Raw genomic sequence first — 27327 nt, forward strand, 5'->3', positions numbered from 1 at the left:
TGTATGTTCACAGATGGTAATCAGCGTCTGGTTTTTACATTTGTCTCCTGGCCAATGAACTATCATATCATTCATCAGGATCACCTGGTGTGCTAACCTGCAATACACCTGTAGTGTTCATTTTAACAGCAGCCCTTGCATATATGCCTACTAGTATAGGTATGTATAGTAGGCGATACTCACTTTGCACACCGTTTGTTCATGTACTATTTGGCTATATTGGTGTTGCCTTGTTTGATTTCCTTGACTAGTGTAGTCTGAATGTTCCCCATATACTATTCCTTATCTATTAGAAACGAGACCACACCATAGGTTGGAGTAAACTGGCCACAACAGCCTTTATTAAACATAACTCAAAATTACTCCAATAACTTGTAAATATGAAAATATATAAATATATAAATATATATAAATATATAAATATAAATATAAATATAAATAACTTTATTAACATTAAACCACATTTTAATTAACATTAACTGCCCATTCTGGTGATCTCTGACGGTGACCACACTTAAACCAATACCCAATCACTGCGGTACACCTGACCAACTTCCCAAAGGCCTCCACCTGTGACCGGTCGGAGACAACTTCCGCCAGTGAACATAACCGTATTCCCTCCAACGTTCAGGAATACCCAGAGGGGCCGATCGTTAGATGAGCCCCCCACACCCTCAGATCCCTTCTGAGTACCTGTCTACCGTCAGAAACCACCAGAAAACACACCGCCACAGCCCGAAAGGGTGACCCCCTCAACCTTGAGGGCCGCCCCACACCCGAAGAGCTTTCTGTATGCCCTCCTGTAAGCCAAAGGACCAGAGGTCAATCCCCACATCCGATAGATGAACGCCATCCCGCCTAAGATAAAGCCCTACATTCACCTCCAATTCCCTGTGTCTTACCACAATGCCCCCGTTCTGCACTACAAACCGCCCAACAACCTTATTAACCCTAATCCTAGTTTTCTCGAGGCTGGCTAAAGACCTGGCCCCCCGCCACACCGTTCTGGCCACAATGTCCGACCACACCAAAATGGTGCCCGGGAACAGGACTCGCATGCGCAACACATCAGCCTTGATATCCGCCAAAATGTCCTTCACTTTCCGAACTCCCAGGTCATTGCCCCCCGCATGAACAACCAGCACATCCGGGGGCCTATCCCTCAAAGCGAAGCGCTCCACCTCCCTCATGACACGCTCCCACCTCATGCCCGGGAAACCCAACCACATCACCCTAGCTACCTCCCTGGGGATACCCAATTGCCTGCCTGCTGGTAGAGAATCACCTCTCCTGGCCCCCCAGCAGACGTACGAATGCCCCAGGATCCAAACGAGGCGTTGAGAACCTCCATCTGGAATGAAAACAAGAGAAATAACACAACAACCAAAGGAATGTTACAAGCACAGTCCTCCCCCCCATAAATCCCACAGCAAACAACCCCCAGCCGCACCCTCCTTACCCCAGTAGCAACTGCGGCCGGACATAGGACCGGAACCTCCGGGACTCCCATCTACCAATCCGGCGCACCACCGCCTCCTCCAGCCCACATCGAGCCGCTTCCGTGGCCGCCCCAATCCGAAAAGAGTGGGACGCGTAGTCCCGCTCATCCAAACCCACCGCCCTCAGGCATTGCCGAAAGACCGACACAAATTGAAAACGGGATAGAAAAGAGCCCTCCTCGTGCACCAAAAAGGGGCCCGCCCCCACCGGCCGTACCGCCCGGAAAGCCCGTACCGCCGCCACCGGGCACACTACCGAGCCCGGCAGGGCGAGCAGCGTAATCGCCACTCCCCTGCCCCGTTGATCAGTCTTAGACCTACGCAACCGTATACTCACCCGATCCGCAACCACCTGCACATCCTGATCCAACAGACCCCCAGCCACCCGTTTTGAGCGACACACCAACTCCCCAATCCTAAAAGCCCCATAAAACGCCAACGAAAACGCTGCCGTAAACAGAACGGTCTCGTAAGCAGACGAGCAAACGTCCACCAGCCGAGAACAAATTGCCACCAAATTGTCAAATGACACCGGCCGGCGCGCATCCCTACCCTTCCAATCCCTCCTGTACCCTTTTAACGTTTGCCTCACCCAAAAATCCTTCGTCCCGTCCGGCTCCCCCCACAGTTTGAACAAAAAGGCCAACCCCGCCAGCTTCCGCTCAATAGACGCGGGAGACAGGCCCGTCTCAATGTTCCGGGCAACCCAGTACAATACCACCCAGCGCCGGTCGGAGCCCCGACCAGCCACTCCAACCTCCCGCAGGAACGCCCACCATTCCGCCCACACTCTAGAATAAGCGGACCATGTAGCCTCACTCAACGACCTTTTTAACCAACCTGCGGCGATTCCAAGGGAAGTTCCCACATCCACCCGGGGCATGGCGCCCCCGACTCCTCCGCTCCCGGCGCCAGCTGCCGGAACTTGTCCCACTGAAAACGAGAGAGCGAGTCAGCCAAAGAATTCTCCACCCCAGGTATGTGCACAGCATAAACGTAAACATTGAGCCGCAAACAGCGAAAGACCAGGTGTCGCAGCAGCCGGATGACCGGGGGGGAGGAAGCAGTCATCCGATTGAGGACCTGGACCACCCCCATGTTATCGCAATTGATGCGCAACTTCAAATTACGAAACTCCGCCCCCCACAGCTCCAATGCCACCACTATCGGGAACAATTCTAGCAAAACCAAATTGCCCAACAACCCCGCAACCTCCCATGAGTGTGGCCAAGGTTCCGCACTCCACCGACCCCGGAAAAATGCCCCATAACCCGTTGAGCCAGCCGCGTCAGTAACCAACTCCACATCGAAGTTGCTCACTGGCCCCGACATCCACATAGCCCGCCCATTATACGACTCCAAAAATTCATGCCAAGCCCGCAGGTCCTCCCGGTGTTCCCTTCGCAAACGCACAAAGTGGGTAGGGGCGGTTACCCCGGCCGTGGCCCCCGACAGCCGTCGGCAGAACACACGGCCCATAGGGATGATCCGGCAAGCGAAATTCAGCTTGCCCAACAGGGACTGCAGGGCCCGAAGCTGAACCTTCGGCCGGCCCTGCATGCCTGCCAACTCCGCCTGCAGATCCCGTAATTTATTCTCTGGCAAGCGACACTCCATTGCCATAGAATCAATCACGATTCCCAAAAAACTCAATTCCGTCACCGGGCCTTCCGTCTTATCCCCCGCCAACGGCACCCCGAACCTGCCCGCAATGTGCTGCAACGTGGACAGAAGAATCGCACACACATTGGAGGCAGGCGGGCCCACGCACAGAAAGTCATCCAAATAGTGGATGACCGACTCCAGGCCCGAAACATCTCTCACCACCCATTCCAAAAATGAACTAAAAGCTTCAAAATAGGCGCATGAAATGGAACAACCCATGGGCAGGCACAAGTCCACATAAAACTTGCCCCGCCAATGGCATCCCAACAGCCGGAAGCTGTCCGGGTGGACCGGCAGAAGGCGAAACGCCGATTCCACATCCGCCTTGGCCATGAGAGCCCCACGACCATACCGCCTGACCCACCGTACCGCCGCGTCAAAAGACGTGTAGGAAACCGTACACGCCTCCGGGTCAATGAAATCATTGACCGACCCCCCTTTCGGAAAAGACAGGTGATGAATCAAGCGAAACTTCCCCGGCTCCTTCTTAGGAACTACACCCAACGGGGAGACCACCAGGTCCCCCCACGGCTGCACTTCGAAAGGACCACCCATCCGGCCCAGCGCCACCTCTTTACCCAATTTGTCATCCACAACCCCCGGGTGATCTAAAGCCGATCGCAAATTCCTGGCCAACGGCGGCACCCCTCCCAGAGAACAGGGAATCCTAAAACCGTCCCGAAAACCCAGAATTAACCCCCGCGCCGCCGCACCATCCGGATACCTATTTAGGAAAGGAAGCATCCTTCCCAGGTTCACCGGCGTCATCCCTTTTGTGACCGGCGGCACTGGCACGCTGACCTTTTTTGAAACAGCGAGACAGGGGGTGGGTGCCGCCGCACCCGGAGCACTCATGCTTGAAGCGGCACGCGCCTCCGAATTTACAAGCCCCTTCATTAAAGGGCCAGCACACCCCCCACTTCTTTCCGGCCGGCAGTCCCGAGGAAGACGCACTCCCGGCCCCCCCCTGAAGAAACGGAGTGGGCGCCCGCGGAGCAGACATAAGCCTCATCCAGAGGCTTATGTCCTTGTGATCCCACCGCAGGTCAGCCCGCACTGCCTTACGCTGACGAAACTGCTCATCATAGCGCAGCCAAGCCAGCCCTCCATACACTCGGTGAGCCTCCCCAATCGCGTCCAGGTAACAAAATAACGCCGAGCAATGCTCGGGGTTCTTTTCCCCTATCACGCTAGCCAATATAGCGAACGCCTGAAGCCAATTTGCAAATGTGCGCGGGATCAGCCGATACCTACGTTTTTCCTCGTCGTCCTTCTTGGAACTGTCCGGCTTAACCCTGTCCAAATTAAATTTCTCGAGGGGGAGCAAGGAGAAAATCTCCACATACTCACCCTTGCCGATCTTGTCCCGCACCTCCTGCTTCAAATGCGCCCCCAATGGGCCTTCGAAACAAACATAGACTTCGCACCGGGCAGCATCCGCGATCCTAACCAGGTCAGACCGCGCCCCCGGGTCCGCAGGCACCGGGGGGACCCCCGAGCCCACAGCCCCTGCATCCGTGCTCCCCGACACCGCAGCAGGCGGTGCATCCCGCGCAGGAATGACCTCCGCCCCCCCGGCCCCCCCCACAGTACCCATCCAGGGGGCCACCTGAGGCGACCCGGAGCCCCCAGCAAACTTACCAACCAGGGCCTGCAGCCCCCCCAACAGCTCCTGCAACTGACCTGACGGCCCCCCCGGGGCAACAGGCCCCGCCCCCTGCGCTGAACCTGCCGCAACCCCCCCCAATACGTCCCGGGATCCCGTGGGCACCGCACCCCCCTGCGCCACCCCCATCAGATCCCGCAAGGCATCCGCCAGCAATGTAGACTCCCGCAACTTACCCGGGCCCCCAGGGGCCTCGGCGACCGGTACCGGTCCGGGTGTAGAAAAGGACCCCTCCTCCTCCTGGGACAGCTCGCTCTCCGAACCGACCTCTCCAACGCGCACCGGGGACGCGGCAATCCCCCTGTGCTCCGCGCGGTCCATCCGGTCCCTGCGATCCGGGACTGCGGGCAATGTCCTCCTCCCCCCGCCGCCCCCGGCATGCCGGCGTCTAAAACCAGCCCTGCCAGGCACCTTGGCAGCCTTCTGCGACCCACCCTCCCCCCCCTCCGGCATGCGACCCCCCCGGAGCGCCCCCCTCCCCCCCACCGCGCGGATGCTGGCCCCAGACCCAGCCTGCCGCAGATCCCCCGCCACGTGCACCCCCCCCCCCTTGGCCTGCCGACCCAGAGCCATCCACACTCCCCCCCACCTCCACCGGGCCCCGTGCGGTCCCGGCGCCATTTCCATGCGGCCGTGAAGCCCCGCCCCCCTCCGTTCGGCGGCGCAACGACCGCCCGGACCGGGGGGAGCCGATAACCTGCCGTTTTGCCGGGGGGACCGATCGGTCCACCCCCGGGCTCCGGGAGTCACGAGGCGGCCGAGGAGTAGGCCCAGGAGAAAAACGCGCCGGAGGCCGAGACCTCCGCGCGCGCAGTGGAACCTCACCTGTCCCGCCGCCGTCCACATCGCCGTCCGTCAGGTCCCCCACACGTTCCCGCAGCCAGTCCGCACCGTGCACCTCCGCCGCCCGTCGCAGCCGCGCGAAGAGTCCCTCGAGGTCCGCCATAGCAGAGGAGCAGCGAAAAAACTGCCTCCTCTGTGTCACACTGGGCTCCGAATGATTCCTTAAAGCCACCCCTCTCCCTTTTATGTGACCCCTCCCCTACACTGAACTTGTTTCCTGCAAACCTTTTCCTGAACTCCACCCATAAAGCTTAACCCTCTGTGTCCCTCATCCACACTGTCATGTCCAGCACTCCTTATATCATTGCATTCTTAATCCGTGCTTCTCTTTCTTATGAGCATGGGTGGAAGCACTGGATCTTGCAGATTAATGGTATGCTTGGTCTTCAATCTTACCTCTATCTCATCTATATCTCTTTCACTCTGTTTATTGTGGTGGTTCTACTTTTCTCACGTTTTCCCTTATCCACTTCCCTTTTCCACTTCAATACCGGGCACTTAAACACCTTCCTGCCCAGACCAATTTTGAGCTTTCAGCTTTCAGCTTTCAGAGCTTTCATTTTTTTCCCACAAATAGAGCTTTCTGTTGGTGGTATTTGATCACCTCTACGGTTTTTATTTTTTGCTAAACAAATAAAAAAGCCCGAAAATTTTGAAAAAAAATATGTTTTTTTTGTTTCAGTTTCAAAACTTTGTAAATAAGTAAGTTTTCTCCTTCACTGATGGGCACTGATGGGGCTGCACTGACGTGCACTGATAAGGCGGCACTGATGGGCACTGATGAGGTGGCACTGATGAGGTGGCATTGATGGACACCGATATGTGGCACTGATAGGCGGCACTGATGGGCACTGATAGGTGGAACTGATGGGCACTGATAGGTGGCACTGTTGGCGACACGGATGGGCACTGATAGGTGGCAAAGATTGGCAATGATAGCTGGCATGGATTGGCATGGATAGGTGGCATGGATGGGCATGGATAGGCGGCACAGATGGGCATGGATAGGCGGCACAGATGGGCATGGATGGGCACTGATAGGTGGCACGGATGGGCACTGATAGGCGGCATTGTATGTATTACGGCTGATCACGTGGTAAAGAGTCTCCATCGGAGACTCTTTACCAAGATTGTAGTTGCGAAGTGTCAGACTGACACCCCACAACAAGGATCGCCGCGATGCATGCCCCCCGGGGGTGCGCAGCGGCTCAAAATCCTGATCACGTCATATGACGTCCGGTCAGGATTTTAAAACCACTTTGCTGCCGTGTTTCTGCTATAGGGCGGGTGGCAAGTGGTTAAATTTGGGTTCTTCTTACTCTAACTTGGTTAGGCTATTTGGTGATATAATTGTTTCATGTCTTGGGTATACTTGGATATATCATTCAAGGACCTTTTTTCTTTTGGCTGTTTCTTCAGCTTTTACGCACACAGTACATTTTCTATCTCTTTTTACCTCTTTTCACTTGTATGTCGCTCTTTAGGTGTGCATTGATTAGTATCTTACCTGATTTATAACTCCCATATTATAACTATTATCTTATATATCTTTTTAAACTTGAAGAGTCCTTTACAATCCCCCGCATCTGTCATGGGGGGGAAACCGCTGGGTCCTGAGATCTACTGCTTCCTCTTTGTGGGTGTGCTGATCCCCTCGCTGTTTGAATGACTGTAAATTCTTTGTTTATGTTATTATCCTTCTTGCTGTTATGTGATTATTTGTAAACATTTTTATTCATTCTATAGACTGTCCTCCTGAAGAAGCGGTTCGCCACGAAACCGGTAGGGGAAATCTCCCTACACCCCTATTCAACGGAGACCTCACGGGGCAACCCGTCGGTAGCTTGTTAAACTGTGGTGTATATGATTTAACATTGTGAATGTTTTGCTGTATATTTAATTTTGTCTTTATTAAATCATTTGTAATTTTTTATAAACATTTTTTTCTGTGTACTTCTATCAAGTACCGAGATAGTACATATAACAAACGTTTTTGGGTGTGGATACAAATGGAGCAGCCTCAGCAACTGCCCTGGTATTCCTAGAATCCCCATTTCTTGACATTCACATAATATCGAAATAGAATCTTTAAAATTGGAGTCACATTATTACCTCCAATAAGCTGCAATTTATCATGCGACTTCCCATGCTGACTGATATGTGACCACACCTTCTAGGACTCACAGGGGGGGGGGGGGTGACCTCAATGTGAGCCCTGGGTCTATAGTTTTGTTGTTCCATTTTTGTTTTCATTTCCCTTTTTATTAATACTTACTATGAAGGACATGATTTATGGTACTGTTCCTCCCCCTGAGAGGAGGGGGGATGGGAGGGGAAGGAAAGGGAAGGAGGAAACATATATATAGTAGTATTAAAATACAATACATACCTTTTTTTGACTGCCCAGAGTCCCTGAGGTACCCTATGTGCTCGCCAACTTTTCCCCCTTGTAGGTACACCAGTCCTCTGGTAGGGCTTGGTGGGGGGTTTTTTTTGCATACATTCCATATCCCGTTGTCTTTTTTGTGGGTGTTTTCCCCCTTTGTTTTCTTTTTCCTTTTGTCTTTTCCCTAGTGTTATAGTCTGCATTTCCCTGGGTAGCCAGGGGATTTGAGAGAGGGAGCCTCTCTAATTCTACTACCCAATTTTTCCCTATTTTTTTTTTTTTTTATGGCAACAAATTTTTCTTCTCCAGCTTCATTGAAACTCTGTACCTACAATGCCAAAGGCCTTAATAATGAATCAAAAAGAGGTCAGATTTTATACAGTTTGCATAAAGCTAAGGTAGATATCATTCTCCTCCAGGAGACCCACTTCCGAACTGGTAGTATCCCTGTGTATTCGCGTAAACATTATTCTCAATGGTTCCATAGTACTATGCCTAGTTCTAAAGCAAGAGGGGTATCCATCGCTTTTGATAAACACTTACCGATACATTATCTGAAACATAAAGCTGATCCAAATGGTAGATCTTTTTCTTAAAATCAGGTTATGGAATAAAATTTTTACAATCGCTAATTTCTATATTCTAAACCTTGATCAAACCGACAATTTTGCGTTACCTTAATCTCTTAGCAGACTTTTGAGAAGGTACTATCCTTTTTGGGGGAGACCTTAATCTAGCTTTGGATCCTTTACTAGACACCTCAGCTCAATGATCAAATATTTCTCACTCTCGCTTGAGGGCACTCAAAATTACATTTTTTGCACATAGGCTACTTGACTTATGGCGGATCCTAAACCCTAAAGATCGCAACTATACATACTTTTCATTAGCGCATAAATTGCATAGTAGGCTAGATTACTTTTTAACAGGCCCAAAGGTGTTGGAATGGAATCCCTTAATGGAAATAGGATCATTCATTTGGTCCGATCACTCACCAGTATTTTTAACAATAACTCCTCCTCAGACTCAGGGTACAAATTGGTCCTGGCGTTTGATGACACACTTATGTCAGATCCAATCTGCCATAAGGCAATTGTAGAGGCAATTGACAATTTTGTTTCTGACCACGAACAGGACGAAACTGCACTGCCTTTAAAATGGGAAGCCTTAAAGGCGGTAATACGAGGGGTGTTTATTCAACATGGTTCGCGCCTTAAAAAAGAAAAGTCTAAAACTATTGAAAATACTTTGTCAAAGCTTCACTCCCTATAAACCTTACACAAATCCCACCTCTCTGCAGAAATATTAGCTAACATATGATCTACAAGGACATCTCTATTACAGCTTTACATTATGCAATTGTATACCACAGTTAGTGGGGAGTTAATTCCAAACACGCCTCAAATTGCCCTTCTCTCTATCCTACCAGGATCATATATAACCATTAAAAGGAGTCTTCTTGGACATTGGTTGACAGCAGCGAGACTGGTTATACCGCGGCATTGGCGGTCAACACAGTCTCCATCGGTTTACGAATGGGCCACAGAAATGGACAGTATAGAAAGATTGGAGATACTTTTAGCATATGAATTAGACTCACACGAGGAGTGTCTCCTGATGTGGACCCTGGAGGTTGTATGGGGAAACAACAAGAAACTAGAAAACCTCTAGGTAAAGAAATTATAGACTATGGATGCAAAGATTCAATATAAGATGTTTATTTTTATTTTTTTTATTTTTTCTTCCCGTTTCCCCCTTTAGTGTTTTCTAGTGTTTTTTTTTTTTTTTTTCGATGGATTTGTGAAAAAGTATCCATAATCTGTGTGATGAAACAACTATGCTTTCTATATATGTATGAATTTGTGTATGTCTGAACTTGTGTATGTTTGTATAATAATTTACAATAAAATTAGATAGAACTAAAAAATAAAAAAAAATAAAAAAAAGGCATCAGGAGGCAGCAGCAGCTGTCTAAATAAATAATAAAACATTCAATGATAAATTATAAATAAATAAGAAAAATATTAAAAATAATAATAATGAACTAATTAATTAATTATAAAAAAAATAACAGGCATCAGAAGGCAGCAGCAGTGCCTCCTGAACACCTATCAGGAACTGCTATACCACCTGTTGAAAAACGATTCACTGCAGATCGTCTTTCAGAGGGTGGAAGACATTACCGCCAATGTGTAAGAGTCCTTTTTGTTAGTCTTTCCTTGTGGAACATGGACAGATTTTCTGCTCATTATCAGTCTGTGTTCCCAGGATGTGATTGTCGGGCGTTCTCTTATTTCCAACATAATGACACAACTAAAACTGTCTCACCTTTTACTATAATTGATACAAATGTATCCGCCGAATGAAGTTTTGTTATAACAATTATACTGTATCTGCAACATAGTTTAAGCTTAGCGGCTCATTTAGCTCTTTTAATTTTTCACTGAACATGTTTTCCGTTGGCCTAATGCCAATTATTTTTATTTCTCCTGATTATTCGTTACAGTTCAAAAGGTTTTCTTTTTTTTCTTTTTTTTTTTTTTTTTATCTTTCACACTGTATTTTTATTTTTTATTTTTTTGTGATACAATGTTTTATCACGCTATTTACCCATGTTAGTACTGACACCCCCTTCATTAACATTTTTCCACTTTCAGAGATGTGATCATTTGACTGACAATTACTCCCTTCTGCAACACTGTAGCCAAATAAATTTTATGTCTTTTTTTAAATAGATTGAGCTTTCTTTTGGTGGTATTTTTTTTTTAATTCATAATTGTTATTAATTTTACATAGACATTAACACATCATTCACACTTTAACCTTATTAGAGCAAGTCCCTCAATTTTAATTTTACAGGCTATGGATCATCCAGGCTTTAATATCATGCAGGGACCATCTTAATAACATACTTGTAATCCCCGTATATTGAGGAGTCTTAAAACACTCACCCAAAAAAAAAATAAAATAAATAAACACAGAAACAAAAAGGAAAAAATATATATAATTTTTTCTCTTTTGGTAGAATTTTTTTTTCAATTTATAATTTTTATTACATTTTACATAATCTTATAAGAGTAAGTCCTTCAATTTTCATTTCACAGGCTATGGTTCATCCAGGCCTTAATATCATGCAGGGGCCGTCTTAACAACATGTAATCCCTGTATATTGAGGAGTCTTAAACCACTCACCCCCCCCCCCCCCCCCCAATAAAAAAATAAATAAACACAGAATCAAACAAAAAATATATAATTGTATCTCTCTTTTGGTGGTATTTACCCACTTTCACCCCCTTCCTGCTCAGGCCTATTTTCAGCTTGCAGAGCTGTCACACTTTGAATGATAATTACACGGTCATGCAACACTGTACCCATATGACATTTTTATCTTTTTTTTTTCCACACAAATATTTTGGTGGTATTTAATCACCACTGGGTTTTTTATTTTTTGCAAAACAAAAAAATTTAAATAAAAAAAAACACATTTTGCAAATAAATATTTTCAAAAAAAGGAAAGAAAAGGGAAAAAACAAAAAACAAATGAGAGCTGCAAAATAATCACCATGCCTCTCAGCAAATACCTTTGGGTGTCTAATTTCCAAAATGGGGTCATTTGGGGGGGGGGGGGGGGGGGGTTTGTGCTATCTGGGAATTTCATGGCCTCCAAAACTGTGATATGCAGTGAGGAGTGGAATCAAAAATGTACGCCCTTAGAAAGCCTGAAGGTGGTGATTGGGTTTCGGGGTCCTGTACATGGCTAGGCCCCCAAAAAGTCCCACACATGTGGTATCCCCGTACTCAGGAGAAGCAGCAAAATGTATTTTGCAGTGTAATTTCACATATGCCCCTGGCATGTTTGAGCACTATATCATTTAATGACAACTTTGTGCAGCAAAAAAAAGTTTGTAATTTTCCCGCAAATTTGGGCAAAATATAAAACATTCCATGGGCTCAACATGCCTCTCGGCAAATAACAACACGGGGAGTTTACTTTCCAAAAAAGGGGTCATTTGGTCATTTGAGAGTGTTTTGTGCTATCTTGGCATTTTATGGCCTTTGAAACTGTGATAGGTAGTGAGGAGTGAAAATCAAAATTTACCCCCCTTAGAAAGCCCGAAGGCGGTGATTGGTTTTCGGGGTCCAGTACACGGCTAGGCTCCCAAACATTCTCACACATGTGGTATTCCCGTACTCAGGAGAAGTAGCAGAATGTATTTTAGGCTGTAATTTCACATATGCCCCAGGCATGTTTGAGCAATATATCATTTAGTGACAACTTTGTGTAATTTTTTATTTTTATTTTTTCAGTCACACGTAACAAAAAACTATGATATTCAATGGGCTCAACATGCCTCTTAGCAATTTCCTTGGGGTGTCTACTTTCTAAAATGTGGTCATGGGGGGGGGGGGGGGGTGTTTGTACTGCCCTGCCATTTTAGAACCTCAAGAAATTAGATAGTCAGTCTAAACTAAAAGCTGCGTAAATTCCAGAAAATGTACGATAGTTTGTAGACGCTACAACTATTGCGCAAACCAATAAATATACGCTTATTGACATTTATTTTTACCAAAGACATGTGGCTGAATAGATTTTGGCCTAAATGTATGAGTAAAATTGAGTTTATTGGATTTTTCTTCTAACAAAAATTCGAACATATCATTTTTTTTCTAAATTTTCGGTCTTTTTCCGTTTACATAGCAACAAATAAAAATCACAGAGGGAATCAAATACCATAAAAAAAATGCTTTATTTCTGGGAAAAAAAAGTACACAAATTTCGTTTGGGTATAACATTGCATGACCGCGCAATTACCAGTTAAAGCAGCGCAGTGCCAAATTGTAAAAAGTGCTCTTGTCATTGAGCAGCCTAATCTTCAAGGGCTGAAATGGTTAAAGGATCACTAAAGGCAATTTTTTTTTTTTAATGTAGCACTAACCCCCGAAGGAGCTGCTAATTTGAGTTGGGCCTGCACTCTTCTGAGAAACCCCCCTTCTGTGTAACTCTGTCCCCTTGGCACAGCTGTGGTGCAATAATAATACAGTACAATATAAACAGTATAAGGTACCTGTATCCATCCCTCAGGATCCTCTGACTCCACCTGGGGGTAGGCCACACATTTGTACTCTTAAACAGAAATACCTTTACTGAAAGTATAGTAAATAAGTGGTTACAGGGATTGTACTGTCTTTTCAATGTAGAACGTCAGTACAACATGAATCAACAGTCAGATACAATAAACAATATGCAAGTATGTTATCATCTAGACCTGGGAGCTCCCATTATTTAAAGTCTACGTGAGGCCTCACTTAATGTATTTCCTCCTTTATCTTCTTTAATTGTAATCCAAAGGGGTAAGTAGAGAAAGTTAACTCAGGGTACACCAGGTATAACTCCAAAAACTTGTAATCACACTTGGGCGCTAAAGTGAACTGGGCCTCAAGCCTACTAAATGTCAGTTGCTCAATTACGCTTCCATGGAACAACAGGTTCCAGCGAGGCCTGTGAATAAGTCTAACTGCGTGCAATAGATTAAACTTTGGGCCATAACCCGTTTACCAACTGGATCAGAGTCCTGGGTGATGGCTTGGGTCTGATAACTGCAGCTTGCTTCCGCTTAGACTGGGCCAGATGCGCCGTGTTGCTCCGCTGACTGGATCCGGTTCTCCGCTACTCCGACAAGCATCTCCGATCCTTGTCAATCTGATCACCAGCTCTACGGCTAAACCAAGTCCCCCCCGCAAACAATCCGGTTTGAACTCTGCGGTGACTATATGACAATGCATCCGCACAGGCAGGCAACATGGTCCCAAGAGGCCAAATATTGCCGCTGCAGCTCCTTTTATCCCCTACCCAGCATGCACTGCGTATCAGAGTGTTCATGGGTAGGACACAGACTCCTGGGTAACAAGGGTCAAACCTCTTATCCAAAACAAACATCACTTCCTATCAAAGTCTTTTGGTGTTTTAAGATCACCATATCTGTGCACTACCAGATTGCATCAGTAGATGGCTCCAAGCACTGCGCCATCACAATGTCCACAGATTTAGCATTGGTATAAACATAATTACATTAATACACAATTATGTCCCCGCTACATTAAAAATAACAAATATGTTATTCTTACCTCCACTGTGCAGATCGTTTTGCACAGAGTGGCCAGAACCTGGTCTACTGGGGTCCCTCGGCGGCTGTCTTGGCTCCCTCCTGCAAGGACACCACAACTTCATGCGAGCTCCCTCGCATAGTGTGGAGTGCTTGCGGGCCTGCTCCAGTGATACAGCGAGCACGGGACTTTTGAGGGGTTAGGTAAGTAAAACGGGGGGGGGGGGGGGGTGGCACTGTCAGATGTTTTTTCACCTTAATGCATAGAATGCATTAAGGTGAAAAAACGTTTACCTTTACAACCCCTTTAAGCTACATTCTGGACGTCCCACACCATCCCATCCCTATCCAAGCTCAACCCAATATAAAACAAAACAAAGCACCCTGTACTGGTCTTTGACTACTGAGTGAATGCTAGAAATGTTGTGTTGCCTGGCTGTGCATGTGAGGGAGAACCCACAAATCCAATGGCACTTATGATGATGATAATAATAATAATAATAATAAAGGACACACAAATCAGCACAAGAAACATAACTTCCAGTAATAAGACATTCTCCTTGTGATGATGCCTCTCCTGTTAGGTGAAATCCTCCTCTGTCCATAACTGCTGTAATCTTCCATTGTTGTTAAGCTTTTACAGACTCTCATCGAGAGTGTCTGACTATGCCAGCCTTTCTGCCAAGGTCCTCCATTCATAGAAGCCATACTTCAGCTTCTATGAATAAAAAGCGAGCTATGAATGGAGGGGCTGAACCTTTCAGTCATCCACCTAATCCCATTGATATTTTCTGTTTAATTCATAGAAGCTGTAGTACAGCTTTTAAGAATAGTTGAGTTGGGTGGAAAGGTGGGCATAGCCGGCCACTCTTGATGAGAGCCTGTGATGGCTCCCACGGTTCTATTAACCCCCACCACACTGGAAGATTATGGAGGTGGGGGGGGGTTATGGAAAGAGGAAGTTTTCATCTAACAGAAAAGGCATCAACACAAAGGACACATCCTTCTAAAAAATATTGGCTTAAAAAGGAAGTAAACCCTGACGGGCTTTACTTCCTCTTTAATCCCCTTGCAAAGTAAAAGCACAATGGGCTAGTATGCATCGAATACTAGCTCATTATGTGGCACTTACCTGCAAACGAAGCCCACAATGTCCCCGCTGATGAAAGCATCCATCTTTGCTCCTCTTTCTTCCGGGGTCGTGGACTCCAGCTCTGTAATTGGCCGGATTGGCTGGAGCCACATGCGCGCGGGAGCCACCAGTCACAGCACACGCTGGGGAGAAAATGTCACAGGGGGCTGTTTCTTCACTGCACATGCACCAATGACCTTATAGGAGCACTACAAGGTAAGTAACTCCTAAACGGTGCAAGTTTTCGGTACATATAGGTAAGCTTTATTATAGGCTTACCTATATGTAAAAATGTCTCGGGGTTTATAACCACTTTAAGTTCACTTTCATTTTCACTAGAAATACACTTGCTTGATAAATCCCCTGCTATGAATCAAACTGCTGCCTTATATTGAAACTGTCTCACATTATGTCTGATTGCTCCTCTTCTACACTTCCATGCTGTGTGGCATGAATAATAATCCTCCCCATTTAAAGCTATAGGTTCTCACTTATCAGAGACAGGTTTCATTTCCTGTTACAAGTTGGAATTTTGTAGAATAAAAGCATTTTTTTTTTTCAAGAGTTCATCCATAAAGACATAGGCAAGTTGTTTTTTCACTACACAGCTAATTATATTATGTGTGTTGCCTGAAGTTTTAAAGTCAATTGTATATCCTCACTACATTACTTGAATCCCTCAGACTGAACATCTGTTTCACTGAAGCTGGGGAGAGCCCCTTAAGCAACATTTCTGTTTTTACACAAATGCTATATTATTTGGTAAAATGAAATACAATACTTAGATCAGACGATAGCCAAAGGCAAAATTAACAAGAGATTTCTGCATGATAAATGCACCAGCCATTATGCTACAAGTGTTTAGGCAATATAGTTTAGGCAATAAGTCATTTAAAATTTTTGAAAGAACTTGTTTTGGGTAATCCATATGGATTAATACCAGAATCCTATCGCCCTATCTCTCTCCTTACCTCAGACATTAAGATCCTAGTTAGGGTGCGTGCAAGTAGGCTATCTAGATATAGTAATACTTTAATTCATAAATATCTTAGGCTTTTTTTAAACATGAAATTACCTATGGACAATGTAGGCACAAGACCTTGAGTGCCTGGTTGCCCAGAAAGCTTTTGATTTAGTGGTGTGGGAATATTTATGGGCTGTACATAAAGCTTTTGGCATAGGCCCTGCTTTTCTAAATTGGGTGATATTGATGTATAAAGATCCTAAAGCGAGGGTGGAAATCAATAATACTGTATCTTCGTCCTTTCTACTGTCCAGAGGAACAAGACAGGGTTGTCCCCTGTCTCCACTGTTGTTTGCTATGCCTATAGAGTCTTTGGCTCTTGTTATAAGACAATCAATGGGAATAATGGGATTCCAACACACAGGTAGAGAGGATAAAATAGCCCTATATGCAGCTGATGCTCTTATTTTCCCGGGGGATACCTCAAAGTCATTAATAGAACTGATGGACCTAATTTCTGCATTTGGCCTATTTTCGGGCTTCCGGATCTATTGGGATAAATCGATACTGTTGCCACCAGATGATCTGAAAACACCATTGCCTGACCAAGCCACTCAAATCCAAATTAAAGAAACAATAAAATATTGAAGGGTAGAGATATCCCGGAATGTAAAGGATTAAATTAATTTGAATCCTAAACCATTATTAGTTAAATTCACGGATAAATGCCAAAGCTGGTGTAAACTCCCACTGACAGTGATAGGCAGAGCTAACCTTATTAAAATGATTTGGACCCTGGAATTTACTTTATATACTTCATAATTCCTCTATATGGATTACATCACTTTGGTTTAGGAAGACTGAATCCCTTTTTATAGAATTTATCTGGCAGAAAAAACAACCCGTACTAAATTGGCTACATTAATGTTAACTAAAGATGGCGGGGGGCTTGCTATCCCCCATCCTAAAAGTTACTTTTCGGCCTCACAGTTACAGCATTTTGTTGGATGGATGACAGCATTGGACACTGACCTTGTACAGGATCTATTGCTGTCGGTATATGATGAATATTCAATAATTTTCTTATTGGAGACAAGGAATCAGTTACATGATAAAAAATTTTTGACCGGTAAACTTTTTGATAAAGTATGGCAGGTGATGAAAAGTAATACAGGAATAGGGGGGTATACATTATTCACTCCAATTTGGAATAACTCTAACTATGGATAATTCATGATATTGGAAGGGTTTGATTTGTGGAAGGCTAAAGGTTTGAGATATATAGCACAATAATTTCATAATGATGAATTAAAAGCCTTTGCACAATTAGGTATGGGATCCAAAATCAAAGATTATTCAAATTTTTACAGCTTAGACGTGCTCTATAGGTACAAGCCCACTCCAACAAACAAAATTTAATAAATCCACATTAATATCATTACTGGTTAAACAGAATACTAGGCAGGGTCTTATTTCTCAATTATACAGCATAATACATAATAAGCTCTAGGAATCAATAGATAGACCATCAAGGGCTCATTGGGTACAAGATTTGCGGTCTATATCAGATGATCAATTGACAACGATATTGTCAGCCGTCCCCATGGTCTCTATATCCCCTATGCAAAAATTAACTCAATTATTCGTTCTACATAGAACCTATCATACACTTGAGAAGTTATTCAAATGGAAGTGTAGAGATACACTGTTATGTCCTAGATGTAATGGGGGTCTGGCTAATCTTATACATATGCTATGGAGATGCGCCAAACTACATCGATATTGGCAGGGTGTTATCTCTGCCATTAATGGTATTTTTGGGACAAAGATGAGGTCAGAGCCAGGTATATGCATTATGCATTTTGAGTATACTAGATGAATCCAGGATCCCGAAAAATTTACTTATTCCAATAGTAAGAAGTCTGTTTCAGGCTCGTAAGCTTATAGCACTAAAATGGATGTCACCACATCCCCCAACAATAGAGAAATGGCAAATACAAATAAAGGAAACTATGATTAAAGAAAAATATGTTTCTCTACATAGAGGTCATCCAAGGAAGTATGATGAAATATGGAAAATATGATCGGATATTTTGGATTGAATGTTGAATTAGGAATAGAAAGGTAATTTTAGTGCAAGATTATAGAGAGAGGGTTCTGGGTTTCTTAAATTTTTTTTTTCCTTTAATATGTACAGTACATGGGTTGTATGTGTGATTGTATTGTTTGTTTATAAAATCAATAAAAAAGATGATCAGATTTAAAAAAAAAAAGAAGACGCTCGGGAGAAGCATAATAGATATCATAGCGCAACAGGTTTATTGCAACAAAAATCCCAGCATATAAATAGCGAATCTGCACTTACATTTCAAGGTGCTATAAGTTAGCACCAACATGTACAGCCAGCCAGGTACAAAAAACGCTGTATCCCAGAGGAGTCCACCATTAGAGTATGTGATCCGCCACAGAATGGACATCTTTGTCAACCAAAGGGAAGTGTCCTCTTTAACAGAGAGAAATGTGTGCACTAGACAAAGAACCCTACTATTCTACAGTCCAGATAAAAAGGGGTCGGGTGGGATGTCTGGGCAAGAGGAGAACTCACAACAGTGGTAGAGACTTTAATAAAACTGAGGCAGAATTGTCAGAGTACACAGAAAATTAGAAACTTACTAAGCTTATGGCAGATCAACAGGTATTTTATGTACTTGCTGCACATTTAAAACATGGTAACATGTGCATGTTTTGCAGAATTGTACAGCTCTTGCCTACACTTTAAAAGGTGGTGGTGAATAACAAAGTACACAAATAGCACTGAAAACCTTAATTAATTACCATAACATATTGAATCATATATCAGTGTTTCTCTACTCCAGTACTCAACGTGCCCCAACAGGTCATGTTTTCAGGCTTTCCATTATTTTGCACAGGTGATTAGATCAGTGCCTTAGTAATTACCACATCTGTTTCATCTGAGGTAAATCCTGAAAACATGACCTGTTGGGGCACCTTGAGGACTGGAGTTGAGAAACACTGTCATATAGTAATACCATTAAATCAATTAGACAATTGTAGTCTTTGTGTTTTTTTTTAAATTGGAATTGCACAGTCCACCTATGCAAGTTCCTAATACCTGCCAAGAAGTGGTAATTCAGCAAGTGTGACTCTTAAGCATTAGGGTACAGTGAGAGAACAGACAAGGGAAGTGGCATTAACATCGCAAGGCCTAGCCACCATATGTGTGTTAGATCCTATAATTGACCTTGGAGGGTGGACAGATACAGTAGCACCAGCCCCCTACTATTAGGAGGGGGTGCTGATAAGTATTGAGCTTTACCCATAAAAGAATTAAGTAAGGAAGCTGTAAATTTCAGGGTGTACTGGCCAATTTGCTTATATTCAATGGTGCAAAAAACAACTATCTATGATTTTAACTTATCGTTCTTTTCAAAAGTGAACTGAGACACCCGTGCATTTAATCTGTTCCCCCGTTTATGGACATCTCTTGGGTAAGACGCATCTGGAGGAAGTGTGCAGGATAACACATACTTGCACTGTATTTCTTACATATTGAAACATCAGTCTGGTGACATATCCACATCGTTAAGCGATATGTATCCTGTGTTGTTCTTCAAGTATACACCCTATTAACCCCCCTGACGGTATTCCCGAGTCTGACTCGGGGTGGATTTTTCATACCAAAAGCGGTATCCCCGAGTCAGACTCGGGACCGCATCGCTGGATCCAGGAGGAGGTTTACTTACCTTCTCCCTCGGATCCAGCGTTGTCTCCCCGCTGTACGAGCGAGCCGTGTCTCGCTCGATGCATTACATCGCCGATCTCCGTGCCCTGCGAGCGTTGCGACGCACGGGCACGGAGATCGGCGCCAAATTCAAAAAGTGAAACAAACAGTAAACATACAGTATAATGTAATCTTACAGATTACATTGCTGTATGTAAATATTTCACATCCCCGTTGTCCCTAGTGGTCTGCCCAGTGTCCTGCATGCAGTTTTATATAATAAAAACTGTTCTTTATGCCTGGAAACTGGAGATTGTCCATAGCAACCAAAACTGTCACTGTACATCAAAAATGATTTTAGACCAGCTAGAAAACAGCGATAATAAATTAGAATCACTCGCAGAATTGAGCGATAGCGATTTGTGGGGAGATCCGTCATCAAATACTGAAAAGTAATGACAGTGACAATTCTGCAACTGAGCAAATTTCAGTGTTTTTGATTTGATAAAATTATTGAATAATTTTTATTATTGTTATATTATTATTTGGTACAATTATTTATAATTATTTATTATATTATAATTTATGATTTAATTTTTCAAACTTTATCATACCCGGGATGTCTGCTAGACTCTGGTTTGGACAGATTTAAGAGAGTTATTCCTAAGAATTACAGGACTACAATATAAAACGCCAAATTTTCATGCAAAATAATGGTACCGCTTTTAGCACCTAAAATCCGAAATAATCGTACCGCCAGGGAGGTTAATAAATGATTTCAGAAATATCAATATGCCATCGAGTCTTTTTTGCTCTTCACCCCTGATGGAAGTTCTGTGATACCAGCAACTAGAAACGCGTCGGGTGTGGGTGATATAAGAAGATTATTTAAATTATTAATTCATTGGCTTGTCTTACTGATCTATGTACTTGTTTATTTGTAAAAACGCCATTGAGACAATGGTAGTTCATGTGTCTTTTTGGCTGTATTTTGTATTTATGTTGTAACCATTAATAAAGTTTGGATATGTTTTCAATTGTTTGGTGTTGGTGGTCATTTAAAATCCCACCCAATTAAGGGGGTTTTTCTTTCTATTGTCTTGTTTTTTTAGCCTATCAGAGAGTTTTACATATATGAATTTTAAGCGTTATTCTGTTACATGTGGAAATTCTGGTTTCTAATAAATGAATTATATTTTCTCCCTGGTGTGTGGTGTTTCTTCATGAATACAAAAGTGGATGATAGCCCCTAATAGAGGATAAGAGGGAGAAGTTGACCATACCTCTGGAGATGTGTTGGAGCCAAAACTTATGCCCAATTGGTGATAAATGCTCTTTTCCTGCTTATTACATTGCAGCACATCTTTGGGGTGAGTGTGCATCTCGCCCATGCGCTGGAGGGGTGCCACAGCATATTCGGTACAAGAGATTCACTGTAGTGGTGGTCACGGAAGACTTATTGAGATTTCTGAACACTGAGGCCGCGTACACACGCGCGGACTGTTGGCCCAACTTTGTCCGTCCAACAGTTTGAGCGAACAGTCCGCTCAAACTTAGCATGGACGGACATGGCCACACACGACGAACGAACAGTTTGCTGAAACCGTGCGCGATGACGTGAACGGCACGTACGACGGGACGCAAAATACGACGTCCTATACACTGCATTATAACTTTCGGCTTGAAAATCCTTTCTGAGCATGCGCGGAACTTAGTTTGACGAACAAGCCTACACACGGGCGGACTGTTCGTTGAAACAAGGTTTCAGCGGACAGTTTTTCGGAATTTCCGTAAAACCTTGTCCGTCCAACTGTCCGCTGAAACTGTCCGCTGAAAGCCCACACACGAGCGGACTGTCCGCCCAAACACTGTTCAGCGGACAAGGTTGGGCCAACAGTCCGCGCGTGTGTACGCGGCCTGATATTTTTGTGAACACTGTTATGGCTTTTGAGTTATTTGGAACTTTATTATTTGAATACTTTGTTTTGGTGTTTTTGTGATTTGATTTATGGGTGTATATGCCCATTTATACACATATTCAGCTCTGAAATTTATGTTTGATTAGGCAACTCATTGCTCAAACGTTCAAGATTGGCTAAAGCACTGGCATTAAAGGAGAAACATAAATGCACAAGGAGCTACTGTACATTGGAGGGAAGACTCGGTGCTAAATCACAGGAACAGTGAGTATGATATAATACTGTTTAACCCCTTCAGCCCCAGAAGAATTTACCCCCTTAGTGACCAGAGCACTTTTTTCGATTCGGCACTGCGTTGATTTAACTGACAATTGTTGTGTGACGTTGTACCCAAACAAAATTTACATCCTTTTTTTCTCACAAATAGAGCTTTCCTTTGGTAGTATTTGATCGCCTCTTCGGTTTTTATTTTTTTTGCACTATAAACAAAAACTGAGCGACAATTTTGAAAAAAACGCATTATTTTTTACTTTTTGCTATAATAAATATCCTTCAAAAATATATTAAAAAAATGTTTTTTTTCTCAGTTTAGGTCGATATGTATTCTTCTACATATTTTTGGTAAACAAAAATCGCAATAAGCGTATATTGATTGGTTTGCGCAAAAGTTATAGCGTCTACAAAAAAGGGGATAGATTTATAGCATTTTTATTATTATTTTTTTTTTGCTAGTAATGGCGGAGATCTGCAATTTTTATCGTGACTGCGTCTCTCCTGCTCACGATCGCATGTGGCCAGTGGTCATCGCAACCTTTGGCCACGAGCACTGGCACTCCCACTGTGCAGCGGGCGCGTGCCCACTATCCTAACCCTGTGAGCTGACGTATAGCTACGATGGCTCGCGCAGGGGAGCCATCCTGCCACAGTATAACTGCGGTGGTTGGTTAGGAAGTGGTTAATTCATACACTTGGCCTTGTACAAGTTGTGCTGTATATCATACAATTCTGACCTCTGTCATCTGTAATTTGCCCTGTACATTAATACTCCTTACCAAAGTGTTCATTGCTTCACCATCTGCAGGTAGCTGCAAGTAGTCTTAAAGTATTTTTATTATTTTTTATTATTTTTATTTTACTTAAGATATTCTTAGACAATGTCTAAGGCATTCACCGTATGTCTATAGTCTGTGTTTAGAAAAGCGTGTTTTGCCACAAACACTATTCACCATGGCACAATAACTATTCACACTGGATCAACTTTGGGAGCACATGTTGCATGACCTGTATAAATCACTGGTTCCCTATGAGAGCCATCTTAACTGGTCCGACACAAGTCTGTCCCACTTTGAAAAAGGTTCCTGCACTACTTTGGTCCGACTTGGGCATGATTTTAGCCCATTGATTTGATTGTAAGTTGCATCTTAACTGATCTGACTTGTGGCATGCGACTTGCACTCTAAAGGATCTTGAGCGGGGAACCCCACGCCAAAATGTAAAAAAAAAACACAGTGGGGTCCCCCCAAAACCTGGTATGGCTTTTGAGGGGAAACCCCACGCCAAAAAAACAGCATGGGGTCCCTCCCAAAATCCATACCAGACCCTTATCCAAGCATGCAGCCCGCCAGCTCAGGAAAGGGGGGGATGAGCCAAGCCCCCCCACCCCAAAGCACCTTGTCCCCATGTTGGTGGCCTGGTATGGTCTTCCCCACTCCTGACCTATCGGGCTGTGTGCTCAGATAAGGGTCTGATATGGATTTTGGGAGGGACCCCATGCCGTATTTGTGGGCATGGGGTTTCTCCTCAAATACCATACCAGACTCACCCATGCCGTTTTTTTTTTTTTTTTGGCATGGGGTTCCTATCTCAAGATTCATGCCACACTTAAAGGGCCTGGTATTGCCGGATCAAAGTCAGAATCATGTTCATTGAAGTCACATCGAAGTCAGAAATTAAGTTGGAGGGCAAAGTCAGATCAGAAGTAGTCCAACTACCATGTCGGAGCAGTGTAAACATGGCCTTATGCCGGATTTCTCTACTCAGCGGGCAGTCAGAAACAGTCAGCATCATTTAAAAACAAGAAAATACTTAAAATAAGACAAATTCACTGCTCCTTCACCACTCCAAAGAAGCTGCTGGCAGGACTATTTGTGCCTGCCAGCGCTGAAGTCATGCTGTGTGAGACGGCTTCAAAGTCCGGTGGCACTGGCTGGAAAGGGGTTAACATCTAGGGGCAATCAAGGGCTTAACTGTATGTCTAATGCCGCGTACACACGTAGCAGACTGTCCGCTGGACTTTCCAAATGAGCTACCTGCCCACACACGGTACTTTTGCGACGGACTAATACGGCGTACTAAGTGCGCCGGACTAACCGCCGTCCTTTTGAAATGAACGGACTCGCCCACACACGTGGAGTAAAGTCCGCTCATTTTGAGCGCGTCTCCAGGTAGCCGGGGCCAGTGAAGGAGGCGTCGCTGGCCCCGTCACCTGGTATGGACTTAAAGGGGAATCCCTATGCTGAAAAATCGGAGTGGGGGTCCCCCCCAGGTCCATATCAGACCCTTATCTGAGCACGCTACCCGGCTGGCCCCCCCCTCCTGAGCCGTACCAGGCCACATGCCCTCAACATGGGGGGGTGCCTTGGGGAAGGGGGGGCCGTGCGGCCCCCCCACCCCAAAGCACCTTGTCCCCATGTTCATGAGGACAAGGGCCTCTTCCCGACAACCTTTGCCGTTGGTTGTCGGGGTCTGCGAGCAGGGGGCTTATCAGAATCCGTGAGCCCCTTTTAATAAGGGGGCCCACGGATCCCGGCCCCTCACCCTATGTGAATGAGTATGGGGTACAATGTACCCGTACTCATTCAACTGTGAAAAAAAGTTTAAAAAAAACACAACACACAAGGGTTAAAATAGTTTATTGCACAGCTCCGGGGGTCTTCTTCCGTCTTCGGGAGTCTTCTCGCCAGACTCCTGCGCTATCTTCTGCTCTTTTGCTAGCTCTTTCACTAGCGGAGGAGCCCGGCTTTCTTCTTCGCCGCCGCCCTCTTCTTCCGACTTCAGGGGTCTTGTCCCCCTCTTCGGGGGTCTTGTCCCCCTCTTCGGTTCTTCTTGCCGGGCCACCGCGCCTTCTTCTAGCTCTTTTACAAGCGGTGGCCAGGTCTTCTGTCGCCGCTGCTGCTGTCGCCGTCTTCTCTTCTCTTCTTCTCTTCTGGAGATGTTGCCTCATTGCTGTCTCCGGTCACAATGACAGGCACGCGGCGTGCGATGACTTATATAGGGACATCACCGGATGATGTCCCCGCCCATTATGATGTCACAGTCCAAGAGAATGCTGTGTCCATACCAAGTGATGGGGCCAGCGACGCCTCCTTCACTGGCCCCAGCTACCTGGAGACACGCTCAAAATGAGCAGACTTTTCCCCTGGGCGGGAAAAGTCCGTTCATTTCAAAAGTACGGCAGACTGGCACACACGGCCGTACTGTCTGCCGAATTGCGAGTCCAGCGGACAGATTGGAGTGCAAAACTACTTTCTTATGCCTCGTACACACGATTAAACAATCCGGTGGAAAAGTCAGACGGACTCAAGTTCGCCGGACAATCCGCCCTTGTGTAGGCTCCGGCAGACTTTTTTTACCCAAAAGTCCGGCGGACTAAGAAAGTATTTATGCACTCCAATCTGTCCGCCGGACTCGCATTTTGGCAGACAGTACGGCCGTGTGTGTGCCAGTCCGCCGGTTTGTTGAAATGAACGGACTTTTCCTGCCCGGAGAAAAGCCTGCTCATTTTAAGCGCGTCTCCAGGTAGCCGGGGCCAGCGAAGGAGGCGTCGCTGGCCCCGTCACCTGGTATTGACTTAAAGGGGAATCCCTTTGCCAAAAAATCGGCGTGGGGGTCCCCCTAGGTACATGTCAGACCCTTATCTGAGCACGCTACCCGGCCGGGCAGGAAAGGGGGTGGGGACGAGCGAGCGCCCCCCCCCCCCCCCTCCTGAGCCGTACCAGGCCACGTGCCCTCAACATGAGGGGTTGCCTTGAGGAAGGGGGGCCGTGCGCCCCCCCACCCCAAAGCACCTTGTCCCCATGTTGATGAGGACAAGGGCCTCTTGGTTGTCGGGGTCTGCGGTTGGTCATTGGTTGTCGGGGTCTGCGGGTGGGAGGCTTATCGGAATCTGTGAGCCCCCTTTAATAAGGGGGCCCCCGGATCCCGGCCCCCCACCCTATGTGAATGAGTATGGGGTACAATGTACCCCTATCCATTCACCTGTGAAAAAAAGTAAAAAAAAAAAACACACACAAGGGTTAAAATATATATATTTATTGCACAGCTCCAGGGGTCTTCTTCCGTCTTTGGGGGTCTTCTCGCCGGACTCCTCTGCTATCTTCTGCTCTTTTGCTAGCGGAGGAGCCCGGCTTTCTTCTTCGCCACCGCCCTCTTCTTCTGACTTCGGGGGTCTTGTCCCCCTCTTCGGTTCTTCTTGCCGGGCCACCGCGCCTTCTTCTAGCTCTTTTACAAGCGGTGGCCCGGTCTTCTGTTGCCGCTGCTGCCGTCGCCGTCTTCTGTTCTTCTCTTCTGGAGATGTTGCCTCGTCGCTGTCTCCGGTCACAATGGCAGGGACGTGGTGGGCGGCGACTTATATAGTGACATCACCGGATGATGTCCCCGCCCATTATGATGTCACAGTCCCAGAGCTGGGGCTGTGACATCATAATGGACGGGGACATCATCCAAGGATGTCACTATATAAGTCGCCGGACACCGCGTCCCTGCCATTGTGACCGGAGACACCGACGAGGCAACATCTTCAGAAGAGAGGAACAGAAGAACAGAAGACGGCGACGGCGGTAGCGGCGACAGAAGATCTGGCCACCGCTTGTAAAAGAGCTAGAAGAAGGCGCGGTGGCCTGGCAAGAAGAACCGAAGAGGGGGACAAGACCCCGGAAGTCGGAAGAAGAAGGCGGCGGCGAAGAAGAAAGCCGGGCTCCTCCGCTAGTGAAAGAGCTAGCAAAAGAGCAGAAGATAGCGGAGGAGTCCAGCGAGAAGACCCCCGACTTGAGTCCGCCGGACTTTTCCACCGGATTGTTTGATCGTCTGTATGAGGCATTACAATATGTAATGTGTGCTGCTTTTTTTTACTGATTGGTTTGTTTATTTTATCTGCTTTGCATGGAAAAGAAAAAAAAGCAATTGTTTGCTCTGTGTTGATTGTCAACACAGAGCTCTGGGCTGTGATTCAACACAGTCAATCAGCAGGTCCCAGCCATGAATCATTGGGTGGGATCTGCTGACAGACTTCCACTGTGTACAATCACAGGGGAGTAATCGGGAAGAGCATGCGCCCAAAACAGGCAGCAATGTGTGGGTACGTCCTGGTGCCTGTAGCTGCCACCTGTGGTGGGTTGGCAAGTGATTA

General features: G+C 45.6%; 1 long non-coding RNA gene across 2 annotated transcripts; it reads right to left on the reverse strand.

Annotated features, from left to right (window-relative positions):
• Window positions 1–423: 423 nt before the first annotated feature.
• LOC143981903 (uncharacterized) lies at window positions 424–5968 on the reverse strand. 2 transcript variants are annotated; one of them, XR_013274376.1, is made up of 3 exons: window positions 5656–5968; window positions 2340–2432; window positions 424–1351 (listed from the first exon to the last, which is right to left on the reverse strand). It is a non-coding gene; the product is annotated as an uncharacterized LOC143981903 (long non-coding RNA). The 2 variants fall into 2 exon arrangements; XR_013274375.1 differs by lacking the exon at window positions 5656–5968 and adding an exon at window positions 5007–5164.
• Window positions 5969–27327: the final 21359 nt, after the last annotated feature.

This window comes from Lithobates pipiens, unplaced genomic scaffold, assembly GCF_037356315.1.
Source record: "Lithobates pipiens isolate NorthernLeopardFrog02 unplaced genomic scaffold, aLitPip1_a1.2 Scaffold_16, whole genome shotgun sequence".
NCBI lineage: Eukaryota > Metazoa > Chordata > Amphibia > Anura > Ranidae > Lithobates > Lithobates pipiens.